Source organism: Pan troglodytes, chromosome 23, assembly GCF_028858775.2.
Source record: "Pan troglodytes isolate AG18354 chromosome 23, NHGRI_mPanTro3-v2.0_pri, whole genome shotgun sequence".
Lineage (NCBI taxonomy): Eukaryota > Metazoa > Chordata > Mammalia > Primates > Hominidae > Pan > Pan troglodytes.
In genome coordinates this window covers 49,444,683-49,463,450 of record NC_086016.1, presented here as the reverse complement: position 1 = coordinate 49,463,450, position 18,768 = coordinate 49,444,683, and the positions used below count along the sequence as shown (strand labels likewise).

At 50.7% G+C, this 18,768-nt stretch overlaps 1 long non-coding RNA gene across 1 annotated transcript; it reads left to right on the top strand.

Annotated features, from left to right (window-relative positions):
• The first annotated feature begins 1,638 nt into the window (after positions 1 to 1,638).
• Positions 1,639 to 15,441, top strand: LOC107970280 (uncharacterized). The gene is made up of 3 exons (XR_001712790.3): positions 1,639 to 7,351; positions 9,428 to 10,660; positions 11,875 to 15,441. It is a non-coding gene; the product is annotated as an uncharacterized LOC107970280 (long non-coding RNA).
• The last annotated feature ends 3,327 nt before the right edge of the window (positions 15,442 to 18,768 follow it).

The following is an 18,768-nucleotide window of genomic DNA, read 5'->3' as shown; positions in this document are numbered from 1 at the left end:
CAGCCGGCCAAACTGGTTTTTCAGGGAATTAAGCCCTGCATCAAACTGGCAGAGGCACGATGCTTTTGTCTGGCTGAGTATGGTACAAAATGGGTTGGAACATAAACAATGATCTGGAGAAGCAGGGCTGCATGGATTGCCAAACTGGGCAATTTGTCCTCATCAGCAATACAATGTCCACCTAGGGTATGATTCTGTGGGCCGCTCCCCTTGGCCCCGGACAGACTGCCTCCAGGGGGATGCCAATCTCATGCCACTGCACCTGATTTTAAGCAAACTCACAATATGAAAATGTGGATTTGGAGAGGCGTAACTTGGGTGAAATCAGCTCTGTGGTGGAGAGCATGACGTAGCAGTAAGAGCATTTGTAATAAATAATGGTTCTGTTGTTACATAAAAATACTTGCTACTAATTATTAAAAAATTCAGGCCGGGCACCGTGGCTCATACCTGTAATCCCAGGACTTTGGGAGGCTGAGGCAGGTGGATCACCTGAGGTCAGGAGTTTGAGACCAGCCTGGCCAACATGGTGAAACCCTGTCTCTACTAAAAATACAAAAATTAGCCGGACGTGGTGGTGTGTGCCTGTAATCCCAGCTACCCAGGAAGCTGAGGCAGGAGAATAGCTGGAACCCGGGAGGCAGAGGCCACTGCATTCTTGCCTGGGTGACAGAGCAAGACTCCATCTCAAAAAAAAAAAAATTTTTTTCAAAAAAAAATCCTGCCATTCAGAAATTGTGTTAGTTAGCTGTCATGCTACTAATAGAGACATCCCTAGACTGCATAATTTATAAAGGAAACAGGTTTAATGGACTCACAGTTCCACATGGCTGGGGAGGCCTCACAATCGTGGCAGAAGATGAAGAGCAAAGGGAAGTCTTACATAGCGGCAGGCAAGAGAGAGCATATGCAGGGGAACTCCCCTCTGTAAAAAACCATCAGATCTGGTGAGACTTATTCACTAACATGAGAACAGCACTGGAAAAACCTGCCCCCACGATTCAATTACCTCCCACCAGGTCCCTCCCACAACACATGGGGATTATTACAATTGAAGGTGAGATTTGGACAGGGACACAGAGCCAAACCATACCAGAAATCATCACATAGTTGGTGACTTTTCTGGTTATCTGCTGTTACGTAACAGAAAGCCCTGATCATCCTGGTATTTGGCAAGAACCACCTTATAATCGTCATGGAATCTGTGGGTCAGAACCTGCGTCTGTCTCCTCTCCGTGATTTTGGCACTGAAGGTCACTGAGAAGCGTACTGTGGCCAGCACCCTTTACTGGGTTCCAATTCGTCTGTCCCCTTTCCTGGCTGCACTTTGAGAGTGGGCACTGCCTTATTTCTTTTTTTCTTTTCTTTTTTTGAGACAGTGTCTCGCTCTGTTGCCCAGGCTGGGGTACAGTGGCATGGTCTTGGCTCACTGCAACCTCCGCCTCCTGGGTTCAAGTGATTCTCCTGCCTTAGCCTCCTGAGTAGCTGGGATTATAGGCATGAGCCACCATGCCTGGCTAATTTTTGTATTTTTAGTAGAGACGGGGTTTCACCATGTTGGCCAGGCTGGTCTTGAACTCTTGACCTCAAGTGATCCACCCGCCTCCGCCTCTCAAAATGGGATTATAGGCATGGGCCACCATGCCTGGCCTAGGCGCTGCTTTCAAACCAGGGTTCCGTGGCTTGAGGAAAGGGGGGCCAGTGAGGAAGCAGTGGCCGCCGAGAGTGGTCCTGGGTTCCCCTTCCATGGGCAGTAACTCATTCCCACTTGGGCCCGAGTTCCTGCCTGTCCTGGGTCCTCAAGGTACTGCCTGCCCAGGACTGTCCAAGCTCCCACTTCAAGCCCACTTCTCTGGATTCTGGCCGTGGCGCTGCTTCTGCAGATGGGGCTGGGAGGAGGGAGTTAAGAGTGTCTGAAGCTCTAACCCCCACAATCCTACCTCAAGTCTGTAAAGGGCAGGCTCCACAGAAGATCAGGTGAAACTTGGCGTAAACTCCTAGCTTTGGTCAAGCGTCCCTTTGCCTGGCTTGTCCCTGTGGATGGTGTGGTCTCTCTGGGGTCCCTGGGGTCCTCTGGACACTGAGGCAGGGCAGAACGTAGAGATCTGAGACCCTCTTCCACCTTAACATGCCCTTGGGGTGGATTTAACGTTCCACTTTAATGTTTCTCTGTGCCTCATTTCCTCCTTTGTGAGAGGGAAATCTTCTCACTCCCCACCTCAAAGGGTTATTGCATCAAATGAGGTGCTGCATGGAGTGCTCAGACCACCTGGCACCTCAAAGGGTTGTTGCAGGCATCAAAGGAGGTGTTGCATGAAGGGCTCAGAGCCCGCCTGGTGCAGAGAAGGGGTACCTGAATGTGAGCACCCATGACTGCTGGGGCCGTTACGTTGCTACTGTAGTTGGGGTGAGGAAGTGCCCTGCCACAGGACACTGTCACCACCAACGAGGCCGCTGGAGAGGCCGCTGTCCCCTTCCTCCTCCTCCTGCTTTTCCCAGGCCTTGGCTCTGACGTGGTCACCTCTGGGGCCCTTCCGTTCCCCAAGCCTCTCTCCCCAGCTGGACTGTGGGGGTAGAAGGTGGGTCGGCCGTCCTCTGCGCTTCCGGCCCTGTTGTTCCTGGGCTCCCCCCTTTCACTGGGTCGCCTCTGCTGGCATCCTTGGCCTTAGACCCTCCCCAGCACCCCAGGGGGCTGCCCAAGGTGGCCTGGATCTTCCCGTCAAGTTCAAAGCGTTGACAGGATGCTCAGGGCCCACTGCCTTCATCAGCCCCCACCGGCAACAGTAGCCTTATTGCTATTTTAAATAATTTTTACTAAGCGGCTCTAACTGGCTGCCCATAAAATAATGAAAGGAAAAGTATTCTCATTAAAGAGGAGTTTATTTGGATTATAAACTCGGGTCTGCTAATTGTGGCCTAATGCTAGGATCCCAGTGAGGCTGTCTGTCGTGGCTGATGGAGAGGCAGTGGCGGTGAACGCTCACCCTGGCTCCGACTGGGTGCAAGGAGGGGGCGCTCTTAAGGGCACTGGGGCGGGGCCTTGGTGTGGAAACACGAGGGGCTGTGTGTGCTCTCTCAGGAAGCAGCCGCTCTGTGAGGCTGGGAACGGGCCCAGAACCACAGTGAGGAGGTGGGGGTGCTGGGGCTGGCCTGGGCCGGGAACTCCCCAGGGCTGTCTCGCCCTCATGCCCAAGGTGTGTGTGGCAGGCCCAGCCTGGGGAGCCACGGCGATGACTCTTAGTGCGATGAATGATGAGCCCCACCCAGGTCCTCTCCTCTGGGAGGCAGGGCAACATGGGAGCTTCTGCAGGTCTGCGGGGCCAGAGGTGAGGCCAGGTGCAGGGCTCAGTTCTCCACACAGCAGCTGTGCCAGCCCCCCTGAGCCCCAGTTCCTTCTTCTACAAATTCAAATAAAAATATTGATCTCATGGGGCCCTTGTGTGGGTTAAGGGCCAAATCCAATGCCTGGCAAACAGCAGGCAGTTAATAACTGGCCCTTTCATGATAGGTAGTGGCAGTTCCCAGGCCTTCATTCGTGAGGAGGTTGTAGAGCCTGTCTCGGAACAGACGAGACTCCAGGTGAGTCCTTGCACTCTGGGTCTTGTTCCAGCGGAGGCTGCGGACAGGAAAGGGGCAGCAGGTGAATGGTCAGAATGATTTCATGTCATTGTAGGGACAGAAGGGAGTCAGGGGACCGAGGGCTATTTTGAGGGCTCGGAGAGAGAACTCTAAGGAGATAGCCCTGAATCTGAGACCCCAAAGAGGTATGGTTGCCACCACCCTGTTCCTCTGCTTGGGTCATCCCTGCTGACCACTGGAGAGAGCTTGGGGTGAGGCCCTTGACGTATTCTGGCCCTCTGGCCCCTCCCCTGTGGCAGGCTAACTCTACCTGGTATCTGTGACAGGTCTTAGGAAGGAGAAAGTTTTCTTTGTCTCCTCCAGGAGGGGGGATCACATCTTTGCCTTGTGGGATTCTGGGCCGAGGAATTTTCCTGCCCCTCAGCCAATGGCAGATGGCCTCCGTTCCTCCCCTTTCCCCAGTCAGTGGTTTCTTACCTTGTCTTGAGAATGGGAAGGGCACTCTTGATTCTCGTGCGCAGAGGCCTGGGGAGGCGACTGCATTTTGTGCTCGTCCTCTCCAGCTGTCCATCACTGGGCTGCACCATCGAGGTGGCTCCCCTCGGCCCCGCCCTTCTTGCTGGCACCCAGGCGGGGAAGAGCTTATGACTGAGCGCAGGCACCATCTGCATCTGGAGTGCCCAGCAGTTCTGCAGGGATCCTGCAGGCCACATGCAGCCTTTGGTGGATTTCTCCCCATCCCATCCTAGGGTGGCCACAGCTTCCTCCCAGGCTCTGCCAAAGGTGGGATGGTTGATTCTCATTTTCTAGAACAGTCATAGTGGAAAAGACTTGTCATCTTTTCTTTCCTTTGAGAGCTGTGAAGGCTTTGTTGGTGCTCCAACTTGTCAGGCAGTTTGCAAGTGTTTGATGTGAGTTCCTGAAAATAGAGTTTATTCGTTAGGTACTGTATTCTATATATATTTCTTAGTTCCATTTTGTTATTCATGTTCTTCAGATTTCCTCTATCTTGACTGATTTTATTTTTCTGCTTGTTCTCTCAGTTACTAAGACATGTATTAACGTATCCCAATTGACTGTGGGTTTGTTTATCTCTCCTTGTAGTTCTATCAATTTTTGTTTTAAATTTTTGAGCATCTGTTACTAGTGCACATAAATTTATATTTTTAAAACCTTCTCGATGCATTGAAAACTTTATTATGAAATGTTCTTTTTTATGCCCCCAAAATGTATTTTATCTAATATCAACATAGTTACACAGCTAAAAGAAAAACCAACTTTGGTAGGTGTTTACGTTTTATATATATGTGTGTGCGTTTTTCCCTTTACCTTTGTCACAATGTCATAGATATGTCTTTTGTCAACAGCGTATAGTTGACTCTTTATTTTTTTTAAATGCAGCAGTCTTCATATTTAACTGGAGAGGTGAGTGCTTATGCATTTGATGTAATGACTTGATGTCGTGAATGACCATTTGGGTTTAAATATATGAAGTGTTTCCTATTTGTCTCAATTTTCCCTTTTTTGTTTTCGCTTTCTATCCCATATTGCATTTCATGGGTTATCTATTTTATTATTTACCACCATTAACTTCAAAGTTTTAGACTATTTGAATATTCTTTTAGTGGTTGCCCTGAATATTGCAATAAGCATTCTTGGCTTATTAAAGTTTAGTATTTTTTGTTATTTTACCCTCTTTCTGGACAATTAAGGGCTTAAAAACACATAAGGTCCATTTATCACATTCCTTCTTGTATAGCATTGCTGTTGTATATTTTAATTCTCTATTTTAAGCCCAATGAGGCATTATTTTCACACACACACACACACACACACACACAAACTCTTTTTGTTCCTTATATATTTTGCATCTCTTACCTTTCACCTGAGATCATTTTTGTTCTGCCTATAGAACAATCTTTAGTATTTCCTTTAGTGTGATCTATTGGTGATAAATTCTTTGTTTTGTTTGTATGAAAATTCTTTTTATTTAACCTTAATTTTAAAAGAATATTTTCACTGGATATAACATTCTTGGTTGGCACTTATTTCCTTTTCAGCACTTGATATCATTCATTGTGTTTTAGTTTTTATTGTTGCTGTTGAGAAGTAGCTGTTATTTTAATAGTTGCTCTTTGAAGGTAATGTGTCTTTTTCTCTAATTAAAAAAAAAATCCTCTTTGCTTATGGTTATCAGCAGTTTTGCTCTGATATAGCTTGGTGAGGATTTTCTTTTATTTATTTATTTGTTTGCATTTTGATAGGGGTTATAAGATTCCTTGCTTCTGTACTTGAAGTCTTTCATCAGCTTTAAAAATTTCTCAGCCATTAACTTTTCAAATTTTCTTTCTGACCTACCTAGTCTCCCAGCTCCTTTTGGGACTGCAATTACAAGGATCTTAAACCTGTTCCTTATGTTCTATTTCATACCCATTCTTCTATGTTTTCCGTCATGTTGTAGCTCTATTTTTTTTATTCCAGACATTTTATTTTGACTTTCTATTTCATTGATTTTCTCTTCAGCTATGTCTAATCTGCTTTTAAATCCATCCACTTAATTTTATTTTGCTAATTTGATTTTTCAGTATTACAGTTTCCACTTAAAAAAGGAATTTTCATTTATGTACTGAAATTTCTAATTTTTCCTTTATCTCCTTGAACATTATAAACATAGTTATTTAGAAGTATGTGTTGATGACTCCAATAGCTAGAGTCCCTGTGATTACTTCTATTGTCTGTTGTTTCTGCTGGTTTCATTCATATCGTTTTGACTCCATGTATGCATGGTTATTGTGCCTGATGTTGTGTTTTAAAAGTTGTTTGGAAGACTAAATTAAGCCTTACAATGATACTATCTTCTTTCAGAGATGACTTACATTTCTTTCCATTGCTTTTTAGCACTTGAGGTCTAAATCATCTCAACTCAACCCCAGGTGTTGAGATGATAAGATGTCACTTCCATTTCCTGGGAAGGTTTGTCTGCTCTAGTCCCTCACCACTCCTCACATTCAGCCCTTTGGTGTCTCAACTAAAATGAGGGGGCCTCACTGGGGCCTTCCCTGTTGTCTGGGACCCCACATGGCTGTGAAAGCACTGCTGTATTTTGGCCTCTCTATTGATCCCCATGGCATCAGCACAGTGCCCCCAGGAGTAAAGCAGCCACACATGGGAAGGCTTGGCCCCATTTTCCTGTGATTCTGGCCTGTACATTTTTCACTATCTTATTAGTTCTGTAACAATTTTTAAGAAGATATTTTTGCCTAGATATTTTAATTGTGTTCAGTTGGAGAACTGGTCATAATTGCCTAGTCTGTCCTTACCAGAAGAGGAAATCCTGACTTAACTTGCACCTTCACTTTGAACTATTTAAACTATTGCCACTGGCCAGAACTTCCAGCATCCTGCTTCCCATGCCCTGGGCTCCACATCCCCTAGGCTGTAAGATCTGCTTGGACTGGCCCGACCACTCCCACTCAGGTGTCAGCAGGAAGAAGGGAGGGATGAGGGGATGGTGGCACATTGTCCCTTCCCCTCCACTCGGCTCCCCACCTCCAGCCTACGTCTTGGCTAATGATGACAACATAGAAGTCTGCTGAGGACCAAATAGGGTCTCCCGAAGTTTGCAGCACTGGGGATTCAGGAATTATCTGGAGAGAAGGAATCCCTGCCCTCATGGACCTTATATTTTAGTGGACAGACGGAAAGTCAACATGCTTACAAACCAATGCTAAAGTTCTCATGGCGACAAGAGCTGCAAAGACAACAAAATCAGGTAATGAGACTGGGTGGGAGGAACATGCAAGGGCAGGAAAGGCTTCTATGTGGAAGGAGGAGCCAAATGGGGAAAAGTCTGAGGGCAAAGCATGCTCGGTTAGAGAATAGCAGGGCAAGGGTCTTCCCCTGGAGCAAACGCAGCATGCCGAAGGGGCTGAAGGAACACCAGTGTCTGGTGTTGGAGAGAGACGAGTACAGTGGTGACAGGATGCTGGGGCGGGAAGGCATGAGAGCTGCCTGGACACAGTGCTGTGGCACTTTATTCTCCCCGGATACGAAGCCTGTGGCGTATTTCCAGGGGGAAATGAACTGGAGAGGGCCCGTGTGAAAGTAGAGAAACCAACCCTCTCTTTAGGGCAGCAACTTTCTGAGTCTGGTCGGCTGACCCCAGCGGTCCCCAGGACGTTGCTTATGTGTCCATGTGCTCAAAAATACTCAAATAATACCTTAGGTATGCTCCTACTACTGTATACTACTATATAGTATACTTAGGTATGCTACTATACTAATACTCAGGTATTATTTAAGGTATTATTTTCCTTCTTCACTGTGCCATATTTGCCCTGATGTACAATAGCAATGGTGGATAATACTGTGGGTGCCCCAGAACAGATGCTGGTGGTGACTCTACACCCCCACTAGTGGTCATTGTGTGTTCTGCACCTGAAGACATTCACAGGAAGACAAAACTCAGTTTCACTCAGGAGCGCCCCTGATGGGAGCAGTTGCAACAGTTAATTTTATTTAGTCTCAACCCTTGAGTACTCATTGTTTTGATATTCCATGCTACCACATGGGAAGTGCCCACAGGACTGGGGGTAAGGGAAGCTGGGTGAGTCCTGGGGAAGGGGTAACTGGAGCTGTGTCAGCCTCTTAAGCTGTCCATGCAAAGCCCAGTGCTGTGTGTGTGTGTGTGTGTGTGTGTTGTGTGTGTGTTGTGTGTGTGTGTGTGTGGAGAGAGAAATAGAGAAACAGAGAGAGATGGCAAGAGAGAGAAAGAGAAACAGAGATTAGAAGGGGAGAAGGGGGACGAGGATGGGAGGAGAGAGGGAGGTGAAGACAGGTGAGGGGTGGGACATACCTAGCAGAGGAGAGAACACAGAGAATGAACAGAATAAGAAATTATGGAGTAAGATATGATGGATGAATTGCAGATTATTTTTTCTTTTTTTTAGAGATGGGGTCTCTATGTTACCCAGGTGATCTCAAATTCCTGGGCTCAAGCAATCCTCCTGCCTAAGCCTTCCAAAGTCCTGGGATCACAGGCATGAGCCTGGCCCTGAATTGCAGATATTAACACAGAGAAGGGACGCAGCATCTGTTGGCCAGGGAGTCAAGGCAGATTCCCCAAGGAGGTGAATTTGCAGTTGAGGGCTGAGGCTTATCTTGAAAGCTGCCCAGTGGAGGCGGGGGGTGGGTAGGGGAGAAAACAAACATCCCAGGTCAGGGGGCAGCTGGTGCCCAGACGGACCAGGGCAAGCCTGGCCTTCAGAGGTGGGTGGGTGCTCCTGGCAGCCCCACCTTCCCTTCCCCCATCACAGTGCATCATTCATTGGAAGGTTTAAATGGCAAAGCTGTTCAAAAAGGTCTTGACTATTTTATTTAATTCAATTGTCAGAAACCCCATTGTACCATTGGGGTCATTACACATCTGATGTGGAAAATGGGGCTCAAAGGCATCCAGGGATTTGTGGCAAGTGGACCTGGATCCACGAGACCCGGAACGCTCCCGCAGCCGCCTCCTCCAGGCCAGCTGTCAGATGGCGGCAGTTTGATTGGAAACAGAACAGCCAGCACTTTCAGAAGTGCTAGCTGGTGGTTATTTTGGGGACATTGGGATGTAGCTGGGATTTAGGTGTCCAAAATATCTCCTATGAGACGGAGCCTGGCCTGAAGCTCTGATCCCAGGATTTCAGTCTTGCAGAAGGCTCCCAGCATCCTCAGGCAGAGCCCTCTCTGGGTGAAGGCTTCCAGCTCCCAGTCTGGAGTCTGTAGATTAAGGCATTAATCACATCACAGTCTGGCTGTACCTTTCGGCTCATCCAAATAAGTGCGGTGTGATTCTATTTCACAGACAAAGTCCCCGGGAATCCAGCCAGTAGGTGATGAGGGAGCGTGGGGCAAAGGCTGACAACATCACTTCTGTAACTAGAGTGCATCCCAGGAACAAGAAAAAAGACCCTTCAGCCCCGGGACCCTGGAGCTCCTGCAAGCTCTCATCTCCTCACCCAGCAGTGTCTGCATGCTGGAGGGAAGCAGCGCTCTTTCCAATCCAAGTCTCCACCTGTGGCCTGGGTGGTTGGAGGCAGCAACCCAACCTCTCTGAGCCTCATCGGGCATAGGGAGGATGAACTGGGGAGGCTGCAAAGGCTGGTGCTCACCTCTTCTTCCACCGCCCTGGACCAGAACTCGACCACCCAAAGGCCCTTCCCAACCAGATTCATAAACTATACGGAAATAGAAACATTTCCAAAACCGATGTCTGGCCCAGCAGCCTGTGGGTGTGTTCTCACCTGATGCTTTTGACAGCTTGGCCTGGCACACATGGTTGTCACCACCACTCTGAAGACAGACAAGCGGGGCATAGGGTGGCGGCCTTTGCCCATGGTATAGGGATCCTGAGCATGGTTCACACCCAGGGCTCTGGCTCATGGCCCCCCAGAGGCAGGTGGGCTGTTTTCTTCTCCAGCTGTACCTGCTGGGGCCCCGCCTGTGTGTGTGTGCAGCATGGGCCTGTTGGATTAGATGGAAGATTTTGAGGGGATCGCTGAGCTCAGTGTATGTAGCAGGTGCTGAGAGGCCTAGAAGATCATCAAGATTCAAAGCTCTGCTCTTCAGCCATTTTTTAAGGCTACTGGGTGCAAAAGAGAAATGTCTCGATAGGGAGGGGTGAATGTTGGTGCGGGCAGTAGAGTAACAACCCCCAAGACAGCCCTGTCCTGATCCCTAGAACCTGTGAGCATGTTCGGTTACACGGCTTACAGGGAGTTGAGGTCACAGGTGGAATCAGGTTACTCATCAGCTGGCCTCGAGTGGGAGGTTCTCCTGGATTATCTGGGTGGGTCCAACGTAATCACAAGCGTTTTCACAGGAGGGAGGGGTGAGAGAGACTAAACCTGCTGGGTGCTGGTTTTGAAAATGGAAGGGGCCCCCAGGCAAGGAAGGCCGCAGCCTCCAGAAGCAAGAAAACCTCATCGGAACCAATTCTCCCCGAAGCCTTCAGAAGGAAGCAGCTCTGCCCACACCTTGATTTTGGCCCAGGGAAACTCCTTAGACTTCCGGCCTCCAGAGTGCTAGGATAATCACTGTAAGTCTTACTGCAGCAGGTGGCTTCGAGTGCAGGTGGCTGGCGCCGGGAGCTGGGCTGCGGTGTGGTGGGCACTTGTGTGTGGTGCTCTCAGCACTCACAGGCTTGCCAGCAAGCTGCTCTATGCTGGCCCCAGCCCAGCAGGCTCCCAGTGTCTCCCTTCTTATTCGATAACATTAAACGACTATTCATGGGGAGGAACTTTTTACCTACAGTGACTTTTAAGAGGACTGTGATGACCAGGGGCACCAGGTGACAAGAATGTTTAGAAACATTTTCTGAATAGATTTCCTTACATTTCCTCCCTTAATCCAAACCAAGCCAATACACACACTCACATGCACGCTGCATTAGTCCATTTTCACACAGCTCTAAAGAAACACGTGAGACTGGGTGGTTTATAAAGGAAGGAGAGTTAATTGACTCGCAGTTCCCCTTGGCTGGGGAAGCCTCGGGAAACTTACAACCACAGTGGAAGGCAGAGGGGAAGCAAGGCACGTCTTTCATGGCAGCAAGAGAGTGTGAGGGGCAACTGCCAAACACTTTTAAACTGTCAGATCTTGTGAGAACTCCCAGCAAGGGGGAAGTCTGCCCCCAGGATTCAATCACCTCCCATCAAGCCCATCCCCCGATACATAGGGATTACAATTTGAGATGAGATTTGGGTGGGGCCGCAGAGCCAAACCATATCACACCCCAAACATAATGCACATACGGTGTCCACTCCTTAAGCACACACTCATATGCACAGACACGGCCTGAGTGTGAGGCTGGTTTTGACCCAGCAGAGGCCTTTCCAAGGGCACTTAGGTTGGCACAGTGCATTGCACCATGTGGGCTGCTGGCGCCAGGGTGGGAGTGAAGGCGCTGAGGTGGCCCGTAGACCACCATCTTCAAGGGAGGACTCCAGAGCAAGCCTCCGCTGGGGCAGGCCCATGGCCGCACTCCTCTGCATGGTCTTGGCCTGGGTCCCTGCATGGGTGCCCTGCAGCAGCCACAGGGTCCCTCCCTGAGTGCTCTGGGCCAGTCACAGCTTCAGTAGCCAGCGTGCAGTTCCGGGTCCTCACTGCTCTCACTGCTGCTCCCAACCCTCTGCTCGTGCCAAGGGCCCAGGGGGAGCTTCTGGGAGGTGGGCGGCAGCTCAATGGGTGCAGTTACTCTGGATTCCTGGCTCTGGGGACTCCATGTCATTAACCCTTCAGTTCTGTTTTCAGAGCCCAGAGATGCACTGCAGAGCCAGAGATGCTGGGAGAGGCAGCGTGGAGGAGACCACCTGAGCCAGGTGGGGGATGGCAGCCGAGCTGGGGGCAGAGCAGGCATCGTTCAGGTGAATGAGGTAGGGCCCTAGGTGCCTTGGCACTGGCTGGGCATGCAGGGGCCTGTGCACATCTCCCTGTGGGGTCTCCTCTGCTCTGGTGGTCCTCAATTTCCTTCACGCCATGCTCAGAAGAACCTTCAGTCCGAGCCCCAGGTGCAGGAGGAGAGCAGTGCTCGGAGATGCTGGGTCCACAGCGGTCCAAGGGGTGTGGGGAGGATGGACAAGGCTGTGACTGGGGGCTCCTGCTGGGTGTCGGCCCTCTGTGCTCTCTGTGTGTTCTCAGCCTTGGTGGTCAAGAGCAGAGGTGCAGTTTGGGGAAGGGACAAGAACAGACCCTAATGCTGTCCACCAGGAGAAGGGACTCCCAGCACATCAATAAAAAGCGTGCTGGGGTTGAGAGACCTCTCAGTGTCTTCCCACCACACTTAGGATGAAGGAAAACACCCTGTCATGGCCCTGAGACCCTGCAGGGTGTAACTGTAGCCCCATCTCTGGCCTCCAACCCACCCCACTCCATGTGATCTGCCCTCAGGCAGCCTTCCCTGTGCCGGTCACGGTCCCTCCCACCACAGAGCCTTTGCACCTGCTGTGGTTCTGCTGAATAATTTTCCCTTTCTCCTTTGTCTGCAACTCCTCCTGGCTCCACCCAAGCACTGCTACCTCAGGCGTGCCTGCTTCTCCCTCCCTGACTTGGCCAATCCCCGTATCCTTCCCAGCGCCTCTCCCTCCCAGACTTCGCCAATCCTCATGTCCTTCCCAGTGCCCCTGCCTCGGTCACGATTTGACATTTGTTTGCCCGGTGATCTGATTGGCATCCATTTCCTCTGCTAGACTGTGGAGTTACCTGAGGACAAGGACCTGGCTTGCTTGTTAGTTTGACCCTTGCATCTCTGAGCCGAGGGCAGGGACAGCGTGTGGCGCCGCAGAGTGCCCCAAGTGCCGCCTGCCCTGAGTGGTCCATGGGAAGTGACCCTCATGTCTTCAGAGCAACCCTGGGCAGGCGCTGTTACTATCTCCATTCTACAGAAGGGGAAACTGAGGCACAGTGAGGCGAGCCAGTATGTCTAAGGCCACAGTGACATGTCACAACTGGACTTCAAAGTCTGGGCAAGCTGGCTCTGCGTGGCGCTTTCCCATACAGGAGCCTCCAGCCACGCATAGCTCGTAGAGATTAAATGAGTGAAAATGAAATGAAAATAAAATTCAGTTTCTCAGGTGCATGAGCCGCCTTTCGGGTGCTTGGTATCCACGTGGGGCTTGTGTCCGCCATATTGGGTAGATTTGGCTCATTTCCATCAAGACAGGAGGTTCTGCTGGGAGGCATCACCTCTAGAGTTTGTGTCTACAGCTGGATGTGGACAGCCCCCAAGCATTTCCCAGTGGAATGGAGAAACAGGGCTTCCAAGCACCTCATCCCACTCTCTTCCCACACTCCACAAGGGGCTCGCCGGCCTCTCTGGAGCTCCTGGACTTGAGAGTGAGCCCCTCGCTTCAATATTCCCAACCTTTCTTGCTCTCTATCCTGTAAACTGCTGACTTCGACAGCACCCGTTTCTGGCTTCATCTTACCTTCCGCATCACAGACAGAAACCTTTGTGTTTTTGTTTTGTACATGGCTAGACAGGCTTTGCAGGCCACATTTGGGCTTCGTCTCTTCTTTCTCTCCTCCTCCTTCTCCCTCGCCTTTTTCCTGTCTCTCTCCCTCTTTCTATCGTTCTCATTTTCCATCTTCTCTTTCCAACCCTGTAAAGATGTGAACACCACTCTTAGCTCATGGGCTGTGTGTGCTGGGCAGGTCATGGTTTGCCAATCTCAGCTCTAGAGTTGGAAGCTCTGATAAGTGCCTTCCTCCTCGCTGGGCATCGCTGGAGTTTTCGTCCACTTGTCCCACCTGTTCTGTCTGGAGAGCTCCTTTCTGATTTGAGCTGAATTCAGGGTCCCGTTCTTCCCCGGGGGCATAGCTCCAGGAGCGGAGGCGGCGTTCTGGAAGCACTGCCTCTGAGCACTGCCTGGGCTCTCTCCCCCGCCTCCCTGCAATTCTGGGGCTTGGATGTTATTTTTTGCGTATGCAGGTGAGGCATCAGCTTACTCCACTGTTGTCTTTATTGCCTGTGATTTTGGCTGAGAATGTTGTGTTCCTTTCAGAATCAACAGCACACTGTCTCCGGCAGTCAGGATCAATGTGACCCAAAGAACACTTCGGGGGTGGGAGTGAGGGCCTATCCCGCCCTCACATCCCTCGTCCTGCCAAGGAGCTCTGGGGGCCTGTTTGCTCTGCTAAAACGATTCATTTTCCTGCAGCCGAGGCTGCCTGCCTGGCTAGGCCCCTTGTTGGTGCAGCCCTGCTGTGTTATTGACTCCATGTGTTCTGTTTCTTGGCCCTGTTTCCTCCCCACCAAAGGGGCCGTGATGCACAAACACCTGCCAATGGCCATGGGGCCTGTGTGGTTGGCCTTCTAAGATGTGCCTGGAACACAGGCCGGTTCCACACTCCGTGTGGAGGCTCCTCTCGTGTGTCTTCGACTGTCATTTGCCAGTGGGTCTCAGTAACCATCTGCCCCACAAATGCTGCCTGTGGCCACCACCCCTGCATCCAGGCTCTCCTCCTCCAGCTGACTTCACTGCCACCCCACTGGGGGAGCTGAGAGAAGGTGCGCAGAACCAAGAAGCCCCACCTTGTGGGCAATGCCAGCCAATCAGAAGAGAGCAGGCAAGGCGCCTGGTGAGATGTCATGGCTGAAAGTGTGGGATGTGCAAGCAGACAGGCGGACAGAAGAACAGGTGGATAGGTGGACAAGCAGACAGGAGGACAGGAGGTCAGGAGGATAGGTGGACAGAAGGACAGGTAGACAGGCAGACAAGTGGACAGGTGGACAGGCAGACAGGAGGACAGACGGTCAGGAGGATAGGTGGACAGAAGGACAGGCGGACAGGCAGACAAGTGTACGGGAGGGCAGGCAAACAGGAGGACAGGTGGACAGGAAAACAGGCAGACAGGTGGACAGGAGGACAGGTGGACAGAGAGACAGGGGGGCAGGTGAACAGGAGGACAGGTGGACAGGCAGACAGGAGGATGGGCGGTCAGGAGGATAGGTGGATAGAAGGACAGGCAGACAAGTGGACAGGAGGGCAGGCAGAAAGGAGGACAGGTGGACAGGAAAACAGGTGGACAGGAGGACAGGTGAACAGGTGGACAGGCAGACAGGAGGGCAGGTGAACAGGAGGACAGGAGGATAGGTGGACAGGCAGGCAGACAGGCACGGCCAGGGTTGCAGCTTGGTTGCTGTCTCACTAACTGTGACCTTTGACCAAGGCTAACCCTTCCAAGCCGCCTTTATGAAATGGAGATAATTATAGCAGCTACCACAGTTAATCCATGGGATACAGGGGCTTCCTGCCCTTTTCTTTCCCACCCTGTGCTGTCTGTGGCTTCCCACCTGACACTTTCCTGCTGTGGATGCTGCCCAGCCTGCTCCAGCACTTGCCAGGCATGGACTTGCTCCCTGTTGGGTACTAGGAGGCTCTCCACAGCTGGGATGCAGCCCCTGCCAGCACGGAGCTCACAGTCTTGTGTTCCTGCAGAGGTATTGTCGGCCTCAGCCTGACTTCTCTAGAAAGTGGATCCCGAGGCAGAACCCTGATGTGCTGTTTTATGAGAGGGTCCAGCCCCAGTGGGCGGCAGTGAGGCGCACACGGGGAAGCAGGGAGAGAGGGAGAGCCAGGGAGATGTGCCTATATGACCTCTCTGGCCTCACTGAACGGCTGCTTCTACTGGGGGCCTGCCATGGAGAAGCCACCTAGCCATGTCCCAGGCCAGACCCGGAGAAGGCAGGGGCGGGGTGAGGGGAAGTGAATTCATCCCTTGGCTCACTTGCTTATTGGTTAAGCTCTGGTTGGGGTCGCTTGGCATTATCTGTTGGGAAGCCATTCATTCATTCATTCATTCATTCATTCATTAAATAATTCATCCACTCATTCATTCATCCACCCACCCACCTGCCCATCAGACATTCAGTGACACCCTCTCTCTACCAGCCTCAGCTCTGACTCAGGGGGTACAAAAAGAACCAGAGTGGATGCTGTCCTTGCCATAGGGGCTCCCACATGTCCCTGCCTGCACTAGCCACATCCCAGCTGCTGGTGACGTGTAACCCCTGTGGGCTGGCCCAGCTGGTCCGGGACCAAGGGAGGTTTCCATTTGGCTGGGGATAGTCAGGGGCTCTGGATGTGTCCTCACTCACTTTTGCTCATGGTCTGAACAGTGATGGTTCTGCATGTGAACCTGAGATTCTGGTGACAGTGGTAGGTAGGTGTCCCCTCCCTCCCCACCTGCCAGGGTGTGGCCATGACAGCCAGGGCGGGGTGTGGGGTGGCCACTTGCCAGTTCTGGCTGGGTCTCTTTCACCTAACCCTGCTTGTGAGGTCTCTGTAGGCCCCTAACTTGACCCGACCCCATGGGTGGGTTTTAGTCCTGCCTTGATTCACCATGGACTCCACTAAGCCCCCGTACCTGCTCTCAGCCCCCTGCCTTGTGTGAGACCCAACCCCTTCACTGCTCCATCCTTAAGCGTGACTAGAGCTGGGCTCTGTCTTGGGCCTTGGGGCTTCCTGACCCCAACTGCACAGAGAAAAGGGATTATTTCCACCTGGTCCCTGTTACAGAGCCCTCACCACATGGAGCACAGGGCCTGGCCCTGCCATCATAGCCACCAGGCATCAGTTCTTACCTCTGCCTCTTCCTACCTGAGTGCCTTTGGACAAGTTACTGACCCCTCTGAGTTTGTTTCCTTGCTATTATAATTTTGGATTGTAACATTCACCTAGTGATATCATCATGAAACTTAAGTGAAATAATGCATGCCAGCCTCCTGGAACAGTGGTCACAGAGCTGGGACTCAAAACAGAGCACCTATTATCATGGTTATCACTACTAATTGTTGGTGATGGCAGTGGTGGGATATGCCTCCGCCTGGCTGGGTATCCCCTTGTTTCTGCCAGCTCTGGGCTGGGGTTTATGTTCTGCTTTCTGGGTGCTGGTGTTGCAAGACAATAGACTCATCAATTACCTGGGATTCAGGGTGCAATCAGGGGGTTATAGGAACACAGAGAAAAGGGCAGCCTTCCCCCAGGGAGGAAAAGGTCTCAGAGGATAAAGCACTCTAACTTTTTTTTTTAAAAAGAAATGTCAGTCTGCTTAGAGCTTGAGGACAAGGGGCGTGCATGGAATGATACGAATTGGGAAGGCATCTTGCAGGGCCAGCTTCTTGGCTCACTGGAGGACAGCACGGGACTCACACTGGGAGCCTGACAGATTCTAGGTCTCTCAGCTCCCAGGAGACTCTGGAGAGGCCTCAAAAACAGCCTGCCCTGAGTCACTATCACACCACTCAGCCCTCACCTGTTGGTGACCCAGGATGTCTGGTCTTTCAGGGGCATTGTCTAGATGAGTGACGCAGGCTGCCTCTGTCCAGCTCTGTCCTGGCTGGGGGACTTTTCCGTTTTCTCATACAGCTTGGTAAATAAGCAAATTTTACACAGTTGTAATTGGTATATGATCCATTTTGTTACTGAAATGCCAGGGGTCAGGTTTCGGTTCGGCTGCTCACCACGCAGGAAGCCAATCACTGAGACAACAGGTATTGCCGAGGAAGAAGGCTTTAATCCAGTGCTGCAGATGAAGAGATGGGAGATAAGCCTCAAATCCATCTCCCTGATCAACTAAAACCAGGGATTTATATAGCAGGGAAGAAATCTAACTATGTGCAGAAAAACAGGAATGAGAGAGGGTAAGGAAATCATCATGGGTGAGGGGTCTGGAGTCTCATTGTCTGGCTGTGGTGATTTTGTGAGTTTCATTTCCTTGATTCTCTCTGGGAGGCCTGAGGGTTGGTTTCTTGAGAAAGGAACTCAGATAGGACACGTGTAAATTTCTCAAGTTTTAAGACCTAAGGGGCAATTTCTAGGTTTATTAAAAAACAAAACAAAACATAAACATTAGTTCTGCAGGGCAATTGGGCTGGTTTCCATTTGAGCCTATCATTTCCCCTCACCATAAGCCTTTTCTCCATTTTGCCAGTGTCTTCAGTGATTGTTTTAAATTACTGCAGAGATTGGCCATGTGCCTATTTGGTGGCAGGGGAGAGGGGGGATTGGGCTACTGCCTGTTGCCCTGAGTGTGTCTGCCAAGGTCCTGAGCCCACTGCATTCTGCCCCATAAGGGGCCAGGAGGCTCTTCCATGATGGAGACATATCCTTGCAGCCTTGTGGTCCTCAGAGTCCTGGCATGGGGGGCCTGGGATGTTGTCCGCATTGCTGTAGTTCTGTTATAAATAATGCCGTGATGGACATCTTCCTTCAAAAAGCCACACTCTCTCCTTTTCCCTCCACTCCTGAATGCTTTACTTGGGACTGGCAGTGATGCTTTCTAAGCAGTGTCACTTCCTTGGTTTATAACAGCCTCAAGTTGTTCTTAGCAGGCCTTACCTTAGACACAGAAACCCTCAGATTTCCCTAAAGACTATTTAACTGAGTGGGCTCACAAAAGACGTGGCACAATTGCATTTGTCTCTGCCATGCTTGCTCACTGCCTGCCATCTTTAACCCCATCCTGTATTTTGTAAGCTGCATAAGTAGCCTGCATCTCACTATTGCTGGTCTTCCTGGAAGCCCTGAGTTCCAGAAGCTTCTCTACAGTTGTGGATGGAACAGAGCCAATTATGCCCTTTCCTTTTTGAAAAGCAAGCAAGTGTTCATTCTGAGTTCTGATTCTATTCCATGAACCATAATTCTT